Consider the following 12,268-nt stretch of genomic DNA (forward strand, 5'->3'; position numbering starts at 1 on the left):
ATTCATTTTTATTGTTTTCTATTCTTATTTGGAATAATTTGATTAATAGTCTCCTTCAGTGTTAGGAAGGGTATTACTGGACCTATCTYATCTACCTTAATAGATGAGAAGAAACAAAAACAAAAGATGTTTTTGTGCAGACATCTCCCTTTCCAAGTATATGGCTAGATTTTTAATTTGCATGGATTTAATTTTTGAAATACATTGGGGAAACTGTTCATATGCAAATGTGGTCTTCTCAGCAATGAAAGCAAATAATGAAGGTTAAAAACAGGGTACAAGTGTATCATTGAGCTAAGCTCAGCTCCAAAAGTTGTTGCATGGAACATAACTTTCTCATGAGACAGGCTTCTCCCTTTGTTTTGTAAAAAAAACTCAAAAAGTTTGTAAATTTTTAGTATATTTTCTTCATTTAAAAAAGGTTTGATCTGGCAAAAAAATCTGTTGCTGCCTTAATAGAGTCCTTCAGTAGGTCAGCATTTTTAAGAAGCAAGTTAAAACTAGAAATAAGAGGAAGAACTCAGTGGAGATGGAAGCAGTTTGAATGGAAAGGGAGCTTAGAAAAATGAGCTTTTCGTGTTCATGAGTGGCTCCCATCCTGAGCCTGAACAGAGCTTATCAGTTCAACTCTGCCCTTTTGGAGAGCAGCACTTGAAAGAGGACTAGGAGTTTTTCTAGCTGTCAAGGGTAATAATGGAGGGAAGCCAAAGGAAATATTTATCATTCTGAAGAATAAATGAAAAGAGAAAATAAACCGTGAAACAGTTAAGTTTAAAGTAAGGAAAAGCTCATTAGAAAATAAAATAAAATGCTTTTGTGTTGTAGTATGCTGAGCATCTACCATGGTATTGTGGATTACCTTCCTTCTCATTGACATCATACTGCAGAATTCCATCTAAGTGACAAATTTCCTRTCCCAAGTAAAATCCATCTGTTTGTGTCTCTGCAGTTTTCACTATTTCAATTAGTTTACTCTTCAACAGGTGTTTTAGCATAACATAAAACCAAGCTGAACAGTTGTCATCTCAGTGAAGCAACTAAGAAACATCCTTGACTCTTTAATTCTACCAGAGCTCTCTTAACATGACACAGTGCTCCTGACAGCTCTGCTGCTTTACTTTCTTCTCACCTGAAATGGCACGGTGTTTTGCTACACCCTTCTCACAGTTATGCCTGTTATTGTTCCCTGAAGAATATGTGGTGGTTACATGCAAATGGGTGAAGTCACCCCAAACASCAGAACTGCTGTTCAGGCAAAACCGAGTACTAGATGCTGCTAGAGTTCCAGAGTGCTTGTGCGGATGGCTGTATGGGAGAGCGTGAGTTGTTGTGCACGTTGCAAACAGATATAAAAAATAAATTGTTATTTTGCCATTTACTCATAAAAATTTCATCTGGACAGTTTTACAAACATTAACTAATTATGCCAATCTAAACTGAAAGAAGATGTTTTCATCAATATATGTGCAGGAGAAGGAGAAGAGTGGGGTTTTCTTTATTGTACCCCAAACAGTTGTGTTCAATTTCATTAATAAACTGAGCAAACCAACAAAACAAACTGAAGGTATTAACATTATACTCATTCGTAGGGCAGCATGCCTACACCACAAGATAGGAGAACGAATCATCCACTCTACAGTCTGTGCACTAATTGCTGTTACTGATGTCAACATTATCATTATAGTCATCTTCTGCAGCAGCTGCAGTACCACTTTGCCTGTCCATCTGCTTCCTTGTTTTGATTATTGCGGTGCAAGTATCATCCTGGGAAGCATAAGAGAGGAGGGGACCCAGCCTTTTTAAAGCATAAGTCCTTTAATAGCAAGGAAGCTACTTTTAAAAATTTTTTTAATCATTCTCTTTTTTCCATTGGAGGATTTTTTTGTGTCTTTCCCTTCACAGATCTCACAGCCTGCAGTTTTTTTAAATTTTACGTTATGTTCTCAAACATGTTCTTTCTCACCTTCTGATTACCTTTCACTGTAATAATATTTAGTAGTGTTGTATTGTGCTGTATATCAAAAAGGCAGTTTTGCAAACATTAATTATTACAAGGACTCACAAAATCTGCCTGTTTTTAAAAAAAATGTTAGCTGATAGATGGAGAAACTGAGGCATAGGGCCTGTAAAATTTCTGAGTAATGTTGTTCAGCAGCAGGACAAAACAATACTTGCATCTTGTCTACACCATGGGTTCTCTTCCTAGTAACAGAATTCACTTCCAGTTTTTCCACCATTAGATGTGGCCAAGAGTTAAGTGAGTTAACCAGGCATACATGAGTATCCTGGAAGACTCTGGAGCTGGAATTCACCCTGCTGTTTGTCCCAGTCCTGTGCTGCCCTTGACACATCTAGATTGTACATCTAGATCTTTCCTCTGCCTCGATATGAAATGAATACAGAAGAATTGACATCCATTTTCAAAAGAAGTAGTGCATTCATAATACATTTTAAAGACTGCTATAGTTCAAGTTAGTAATGAAATACAGATTTATTAGTACTCTGTAGATATTCAAATTACAGATTTAATTCTGAAAAAAATGTAGATATTTAAATGAGAAATACATTTATTCAAAGACAGAAAGAACATTTTTATGGTTTTATCTGCCACAGAACTCCTTTGATGACTAGATCTAAGCTCATGAGCAAGGCCAACAGAATTCAGAATTTTTAGATCTAGTTTCTGGTTTTGTATGAAACAAGTACAGGGTTCATTTTAAACATTTACATTTTAAAAGATAGTGGTAATTTTACAAAATGTTGAGGGTAAAAATTATGGATATTTTTGTTCACTTGCAGACCAGCTATTGATTTTGCTTCTTTCAGTTGCTTAATTCCCCTTCTAAGAGCTGATAGGTTACTCGAGCTTAATCTGCTTTATTTCTTCTCTCTTTCAATGTGTAGTGAGTAATCCTGCATCAGCTATTTTAATATCTAAACTACAGCTGACTTCAGTATAAGGCATATTAGAACACATCTTTCTTTGACAGCCAGTTTCCTAATTAGAAATAAGAGTCACTCTAAGCCCCTTGTGAAAGAGTTGAAAATGATCTCTGATCTCCATCTATTTTGGGTCCTTCACTCCTACATAGCCATCAGTTAACAGTTTTGTGAAATGAAAAACAGCCTTAAAAGCAGCAAAACACTTTGTGGAGTTTTTTTTGGTTGGTCAGTAGAGGCGATGAGCTCCAGTCTGTCCTCGGAAGGGCCGGGAGTCCGAGGGGAAGWACTCTGCGCGAGGCAGACCTTTGATCGCCGTTGATCTCCTGGTGTCCACACTGGTTAGCAGCTACGAAACTCTGCAAAACCTGGCATTGACAGAAGTCTCTGGGTGGCAGGGTTGTAGAGAGTGTTACTGAGTATTTCGTGGCGGGCTCTTACTGCTTTCTTTCCTGATGAACATTTGGTGAGGAAGCAGACTGTTTTCTTGAGTTGTCAACACTGATAATATGAAGTGTTAAAGATATAGAAGGGAATGCCCTACCGATTACATAAAATAAACTAAGTGGAAAACATAGATGCTTATTTCCCAAAATATACTTAGATTTCACCTTCTTATTTCTCCTTCCCTATCCAAACTTGCTTAAAAATGCTGCTGGTTTGAAATTATTCACATCTAGCTTCACATATTCACATACAGTTGACCCAATTAAAAATAATCCCAAGTGGAAAAATTGAAAAATAATCTAATTACTGCCTTATATGAGTTCAGAAAATAATCTGGTTTCCTCCTATTATTACAAGTATGTGATTTATTTTCCACTATTTTTTGTAGAAGCAGAATTGGATTACTTGTACATAATTTCCACTGTGGTTACTGTTTCTTATTTAAGCATTAACCAGGTGCTTTGTGCAGATCTAAATACAGGTGAACGTGCAGGTCTTTGATCCTATAAATACCTAAAATGTTCATTATTTCAAACCCACAAATTGTCACATTGCAATCAGTTGCAGGATTTTTGAGGCCTCTCTAAATAAAAGATCTCATCAACTGGATAGATCATTGTGTCCGTAGACAGCCCTGTGAAAGGTAATTCAGTTTTAATTCAAATGGGAGGCTCAGAGTGCTGTGTGAAAGGTGTTCTAGTGGCATTGCATTTTTCCTGGAGCTTAGATTTTATTTCTCTGTCAGAAATGTGCAGATATAAATATTAGGGATGGTATTGGGGTTGCTTGGCTCAATAGGTTATAATGACATTTGCTGTTTTCCACTTCTGATTTATTGGGATTTGTGCAAATTGCAGGTTGGTGATGTCTGAAAATTATTAAGTCAGTTGGTTTTCAATTAGGTTACCATTAAAAAAAAGAAAAAGCATTTAACAAAAGTGCCACCTTTGATCATCATTCTTGTCAATCTTACAAGAACAGCTAGGGATTGTGTGGCCATAGGTTACAAACTACCCTTTCATCCTTAAATGAGGTAAGTGGAAGTCAAGGTGAGTGTGTAGCTAGTGGATTGCTGCTGTACATACTAAATCACTTCTCCAGATAGAAAAAAATTATCAAGTCCCTGGGTGGTTATTGGCTTTTGGAAACACTAAGTTCATTTACTTCCAGTTGATACATACTTACCTTCAGGACTATGAGAGGATTAATTAACATTTTTAAGTAGTTTTGAAGATAYAGGACACTCTGTAAGACCTAAGTATTTTCATTCCTTACAAATTAGCTTTTCTAAGGAATCACTTAAGAAKTCTAATATTAGAATAATGAAAATACATGTTCTTGACTTTATTTCCTAGTTCAGAAGGCTGTATTTCAGAAACAGTTTTTGTTTCTTTTCTCAGCTGTGTAAAGAGACTTTTTAAAAATGTTGCATTATTGCTAGAAGTTTGGAACCATTACTTCCTGGGTATAAACTGATCGACTCAGTGTGATGAAAATCTGTGCCCTGCAGTAAAATAAAAATCAAGGTCATTTTAAAAATCATGGTGTCATTTATTGATGTGTTCACCTGCAACATTTAATGTAGACAGTGTTAGAAATTTAAATGGGCTGATCTTTTAAAAAAATTGACCTATACTATTTCTAGAAGATGGGATAGGTTTATTCAAAACACACTAAATTTGTGTTTCTTTACAGATTAATTGCAGTACTGAGTATGATGGCTTTTTGTTCACAGTCTCACATTTGGCAGTTATGTTGCTRTAGAAATAGTGCAAATAGATTTCCTCATTTCTGTTCCATAAGATCTTGCTGTACAAAATTGTTAAATCATTTGCACTGTTGCTTTATTGGTGGGGAAAATAGTTTGGCTGTCCTGCAAATGTCTTCTGTTTTCAGAGCAATATTCTCAAATCTCATATTTCTTTATGGGGGAGCCTTTGATTACAAATGGATAACACTGTATGTATTAGTATGCAAAGCCTGATTTCAGGAGCCTGCAGCAACTGGCTTCATGGTAATGTTTGCTATATTGTTTTACATTTCAAAGAGGCTTCACAATAAAGACTTTTTTTTTACATTCTAGTCAAAATATCAAAGTTTCTACAGGGAAAAATAAGTTGGAAGTGATTGTCATGAAGTGAGAGCAAACTTGGAATCAGTGGGTCAGATTTATCATTGGAATGTTAAAATAGCTATGTTAAATACACACATATGATAATTCACAGATGGGAAATTATTACACTCATTAAGTTCTAAAATTGCAGTGTGGAGGAAATAAAGACATTTATAAAAATAAATATGTGTCTTTTCAGCATCTTCATGAATTCTTGTCTCATACTGAATGAAGTGGGTACTTTGATTCTCATTTCTTGAATTTGAATTTAATGTCAGATACTAAATAGATATATTAAGAACAGAGCTCAAGAGATTTCATTTCTATAATAGCAAAGTTAATTAGTAGCTTGGTGTATTTTTCTAAAATTAAGTAAGCTGTTCCATTTTTATGTTTGAAGAAATGTTAAATCATTTTTCCAGGCTGCAGCACTATTATTACTGTAGAGTAGCAGTGGATACAGATCTTTGCATAGCTTTGCTCTTAGGACACTGGTGCCCAAGCTAGTATTCTTCAGTGGTTTGTTAGCTTACCAGTAGCTATATAACAGAAAATGAGCTACACTTTTTGAACTCTAAAATCAAGCCAATCAATAAATTTTCATGTGATTAAGTGTGAGTAGAGTTTTAGCACTCGAAATTCTCTCGGCCTATAGTTCTTACCATCAAAGATAATCTCGTAATCTGGTAAACAGGCAACATTAAATTTGGAACCTTTGCAGCTGAGTACTAATGTGGCTTCACACCACTAAAAGTTCAGGTATTCAGATCTACATACATGCTACAGTAAACCGCATTGAAGGTATAAAGATTGCTGGAAAAAAGAATTTTTAATATCCAAAGATTAAATGAATTATTTTTTTCTGTTCATTTCATACTGATAAGTAAATACTCTTGTCTTCTGAATCTGAATTGTTTCCTTACCACTAGATAGTGTGTAGAACATGACTGTATCTATGATCTCTGTGTGCTCTAACACCTCTCTGGCTTTTTGAAACTCGGATTTTATGATAGGGTTGTTGACATTGGGGCTTAAATCTCTGCTTGAAAGACCAATAGGATGTTTTTCACTTGGCTTCTACAAAATGAAGACCAAATCTGGACCCTTCCGTCTTAGACTCTCAAAAGAGTTAAACTTTAAGCATTAAAACACTAAGTTTTCACAGTAATTTATGCTTATATTATTGGGGAAGGACTTTTTTACTTTTTTTTTTTTTTTTTTTAGTTTTTTTTTTTTTTTTTTTTTTTTTTTTAAGTTTACCGTAGAAAAATTTACTTAGGAGAGTCTTATCTTAAAATAGCATGTGTGCTGTAGTCTGCGTTCCCCTATACTGCCCAGCTTTGTGTCCAGCTTTGGCTTCTTGAGCTGGGGCAGAGAGCAGGATGAACTAGCACTTTCTAAATCTCTCCTGGCATGGTCATTATTCGGTATTATCACAGCATTTGAAATCATTTTGTTTGAGGGGAGAAAGAAAATCCCACTGTGGGGAAGTTACTGCCTGTGCACAGTCTTGACCACAGGCATTTTGTAGCTAATAATTGAAGCTAAATAATTACACAAAGTGAACGCTTTTCTTGCCAGTTGCTGATTATGGCCCTGCTTCAGCAAAGCACTTAAGCACGTTCTTAATTTCACATAAATAGGAAATACAGTGGAAGTCAAACAAACTGCCTGCATCTGTTTTTCTAATAAGGGTAAACATTGCTGAATTATGGCTAACACTAATGATCTTTGTCCAGTTCATGTAAACAGTAAAGTGAGACCTCCCGTTGAGAAAATTCATTGCTACTTTTGTGATCTTGCATACTAGGCTTATTTTGCATGATTTACATGTTTAATTTAACGAACAAAGAATCCTTATGTGAATAGTCTGTGTGAATGAGTACCTGACATATAAACAGTATGAAAAAGGGTAAAATTTAGTGTATGGAATCTGATTTTTTGTGATTTTCCAATCGATTACGCATATGTGTGAGAAGATTCCCAAGAAAAAATGCTTTCATAAATAGCTAAGCCCCATTTTCAGAAGTGACTTGAGTGCTTATAGTTCATGTCTCTTTCAAAAGCAAATTTGTGTTTTGCTCATTCTGGCCAGCTGTGTAGTGGGTCCGAACTGCTAAGGGTTATTCTCATTTATATTGCTGGCCGCTTGTTTAGTTCATCATTTCTGACAGCAAAGAATTGGCACTAGAAAGATAGACCTAAGTTACATGTCTTGCACTGTCCAAAGCTGCAGAAAGGCTATGAACTTATTTGAGTACCAGCTCAGAGTATTGCCTGACTATCCGTATCTGTCGTGGGCACAGGAAGAACAGAGATAATATCCTTAATTCTCAGTATGAGTTGATAGATTATTATTTTATTTAAGTTTGGTGGTTATAGGACCAATTTTATAGTGAATTCTTAAGAAAAAATAGCCAGTTCTACAGCTGATCTTAACCTCCCTATCATTTTTTTWAATAGTGCAAATTATGATTTCTGTGGTGATTCTCTCTGCTGTGAGATCAGAGTAAAGCTGAGAACACATAGTTCTGTCATTTCAAAAGATGCTGAGTTAAATGGATCTGATTTGGGGGGGGGGAGGAATCCTGTTTTGCCATAATAATTCTCCAGCTGATGGGAATTAATGTTCATAGATTTGATTCAGTTATATTCTATAGTGAGAAAAATATGCATATGTCAACTTGAATCTTTCCTGTCCTGAATTTTAGATACCATCAATCACAGTTAAGATTCTTTTGTTGAAGAGAGAACATATTGCATGAAAAGAGAAAATASTGTTATATTATATGCTAAAATGGAATAATTTCTTTCTGAGAAGCTTGACATTATATAAGGATTTTGGCATACTATGCAGTATGCAACTAAAACAGTTTTGTCCCAGGTAGTAGTAATGTAGCCTGACCTCTCAACTTCCAAAGGCTTATGTGTCCTCTGCATTATTAAACGTATTCATTGATGGTGTGTGGGTATGRAGAACAAGTAATTTGGCAGAATGGTGACCGTTTTCCAGTGTTGTTGGTTATGGAATAGGAAGCTGATGGAAAATGATTGCCACCGGGCTGAAAAGATAATCGGATGCAGTTCATTACTCATCTTGTCAGCTGCTCCTGCTACAAGGGATTGTATCACAAGATGTTAATCTGCCTGTGACTAGATTTTGAAGCAAGCATTTTTATTTTTTGGTGGAGGGACCATGTAAATAATTTTATGTAGTTCTCATAAGAAAGAGAAATGAAAAGCTCCCAATTTGAAGTCTCAAAACAAGAATTGATAAAATATTAGTACATCTTTGTGGATTCTGTTACAAAACCTGTGATGATATGCTACAAACATAGCATATCATCAGCTACAAACAGCTATTTAATTACAAAAGTTATTCTTTTTAAGCTAATGGTGAGACTGTGCATTTATTGAATAGTGAAAGTCCACTATCACACGTGAGTGTGTACTGCAAGACACCAAGAATAGACACAAGGCAGATTTGCACCAAAAAGAATCCGTTCTTTTCTTTCAATCCACATTGAATCACTAATGTGGATGCACCCAGTGTTCCCATACCCTGTGTACCAGTAGGCATGTTTGCTGTAAGTGTGCAGGAGGACTAAATCTATTGCTTACCCTCTACAGAAGTAATGGTGGCAAGAATGCAGTTTTGACTAGGTCACAACTTCTGCAAGTATGACTCACTCAATGCAAGTCCCTCTTCCTTCTGTAATCCATAGCATTAGAGGGCATTAGAAGGCTGCTATGGGTCTCTTTTCTGCCCATATGTTCAATCTGGTCCTTGTCTAGACAAAATACTGTATTGTTAAAACCCTTTTTTTCCTAACTGTACTAAAAAGTAGGAGCCCCCATTTTTTTTTTTTTTTTTTTTTAAAGAGATGCTTTCCCCAGGAAAAGGATCTTTCTGAGTCCCAAAATATGGCATTTTCATCAAAGCCCTAAAGTGCAGTGCCTTTCAGAGTCCTCTCTAAGCAGAGAGGAAGGCTTATAAGCTTTCCATTAGAAAGCCAGTAGGTTTGCTGTGTGCATTTCGGACAAGCAGTACTGCTCTTCCCTCTCTCACCTTCCTCCCACCCATTTTCATAAGCCCTGGAAGAGGTAAGTTGTCCAGTATAAGAGGAGGAACATTCCTTTAATTTTCCTGCTAGGCTGGAAAAAAAACCACTCTTTCTTTTGCTACCCATTTTTGAGTCATTTTGCAATACTGATTATTATCAAGTGGAATTGCACATTATTTAAACAGTTAAATTATGATTTTCATTGTAATTTACAGCCACAGAAATAATCTGTATTAGAATAGTGTACAGTTTAAAATAATTGCTGGACAAAATACAGAAATCTGAATAGTAGTCTGTTATGTTTCAAGAAACATTTCCACTTTCATTAGTTTCCCTTCTGAGTGACTAGACAATGTTGCTGAGTTACAAGCTGCTCTTCTTCAATAAGAAGCAGTGAGACACTTAAAAATACTTAAGAAAATAGTATATTGAGTTAATATGTAAGCAAAAGGAATTACAAGTTTAAGCAAAATAAATAAATGTATTCTGAATGCTCATGGTTGCATGTGGCACTCTTTACACCAGCAAGAGTATCCAATGCTAATAGCTTGCTGTCTTCCAAATTTGGTAACTACAGTCCACCCGCTTAAATACGCCCTGCTGTTTGCGTAGGCATCATTATTCTCTAGTTCCTGCCACAAACTCTTACTTTGTGTACTATTAATCAGCAGCTATGTTTCACCTCCAGAGTGACTTCATCTTAACGTTGGAGAAAGTGAAGTATCATATCTTGCATTACGGAAGCAACCTGTAATGACTCTGTAGATAGTGTTCTTAGCCGGTCTGAAGCTGGGACATTAATCACTTTTTCCCTAAACATTTTTGACTGAGTAGTCAATCAGTATGAAATGTTTGAGTTTTCTATGTAACTTTTCCCCTCTGTTTCTCTTCGTACGTGATATAGTTGGCTAGCCGGGACATGAAGGCTTTGTTCACTGTAAAATTCTCCTGCAGTTAATGAACGCCATTTGCCCAGGAAAGAAAACACAAGTTAATGGGCAGAGACTTAATCTGCACAGTAGTCACAGCTGTACTGATGTTTACATGACTACCTGTGTAAAAATATATGCTTATGTTTACATAAAAATGTTACATACTTGCACATCAAAATTAAGTGTTATAACATGTAGGTTAATGTTATTTGTTGTGTCAAAACAAATGAGATAGAAATATAGATGTGGAAGGACTTTCTGTTTTCAAGACCATTTAATCATTTTATTTTCTGCTGAGACTATGACAGAGGTGTAGGTGGTAGTAGCAGTAATGAAAATAAGTTGTTTAAAAGTGATCTGTATTTATTTTTTCACACCCATTACATTATGTAGAAATTGAATTGAGTTACCGTGCTGAATAAGCAAACATTATTCCATGTTGGGATAGAGAATATGAAAGCTAATTAATTTACTGTATAATCGATGTGAAAGGTTATTTGTTTTGTAGTAATTTTTGTGTGTTAAATATGAAACTGTGAAATGAAGAACTGAGTAATTTGACATTTATGCTGTAGTAATAAATTTACAAAAACCAAAGCCTCTTTATGCATTGCACCTTTTGAGTCACTGCCTAATAATATCGTGTTTTTTGCCCATTTATGAAAATCAACTACAATTTTACAGAAAATGTAAACATAAATGTAAAATAGGTTACTTAAGTTTCTAAATCTGTCTGGCGTCTTCAAGCAGTCACAAATGAGCTTCCATCATCTCAGCTTATTTTAGTTTTTTGTGTTAATTCTCAAACATTTTCCCAGTAGGAGCCTCCTCGCCCCCAGATGCCCAACAGCATAAAGGATGTGCTGTCTTAATTCCTAACACCTAGCCCAGCAATTTGTCTTTTTTGGATATTTGTAGAAGTCAGGGTAGGATTCATCCTTGTCTAATCTGCGAACTCTATCTAATTATGTGTAATCTGATAGTTATTGTTTCTCTGAGGGGCATCAGTTCTTTAAGATGATAGTTTTGGGGGCTGAAAACTTGAGCTTGAACTTAAAGTCTTTCAGTGACCAGATCTTCAGGTTGAGCGCAGTTTCGCACTGTTAGTGTGTAACATTGTCTAAACACCCTCCTTGCTTCGTATGTTATTGCCAGCACCAGGGAATAGAGTGCATTCTTTGTTCCTCTGTCATCTTAAATAACGATTGAGTTTGGAGTAGTTGGTCTTTGATAGCTAGTCTCACTGGTTTTTTGATGCGGGGCCAAAGTTGAACTGACACTTTGAAAAAGCTTGTGTTTTAACAAGAGCTAAGTTTTTTCATTTTTCTCATAGTGAAGTTGTTGATAGTGCCAAAAGGCAAGCCAAAAGAATGCATCCCTTTTTGAAAGTAATTTCAACATAGAGCCTTTTGCTCATATTTAACTGTTAAGGTTATGTCTTGATTTAAAGACTTTGATGTTTCAGAATGAGTGATGATGGAAACAGCCAAATGCCAACCTAAATTCTCTAGGCTAGCTGACATTTGTAATCACTCTTGGGTGTTTCACTTTTAAATTCTGAGCACTTTTGGCTGTTTATTCTTAGTATAGATATTTGGTCAACTTAGTTCATTTATAGATGTAAGATATTAATCCTAATGTAACCTATTGCAACCAAGAAAATGGCTCTGTCCACAATGAGGTTTGCCTTCCCACCRAAACCCTGGGCAATCTTGCAGGTATCTAGCCAGAAGACAGGATAGGATACCCTTCATCATCTGTATTTTTTCCTG

General features: G+C 35.7%; 1 protein-coding gene across 1 annotated transcript in view; it reads left to right on the forward strand.

The window, feature by feature from the left end:
• The window catches only part of COG5 (component of oligomeric golgi complex 5), a 187,616-nt gene that overhangs the window by 123,712 nt on the left and 51,636 nt on the right, over positions 1 to 12,268 (forward strand). The window lies entirely within an intron of this gene.

This window comes from Rhea americana, unplaced genomic scaffold (assembly GCF_003343005.1).
Source record: "Rhea americana isolate MKP2758 unplaced genomic scaffold, rheAme1 scaffold_1, whole genome shotgun sequence".
NCBI classification, from domain to species: Eukaryota; Metazoa; Chordata; class Aves; order Rheiformes; family Rheidae; genus Rhea; species Rhea americana.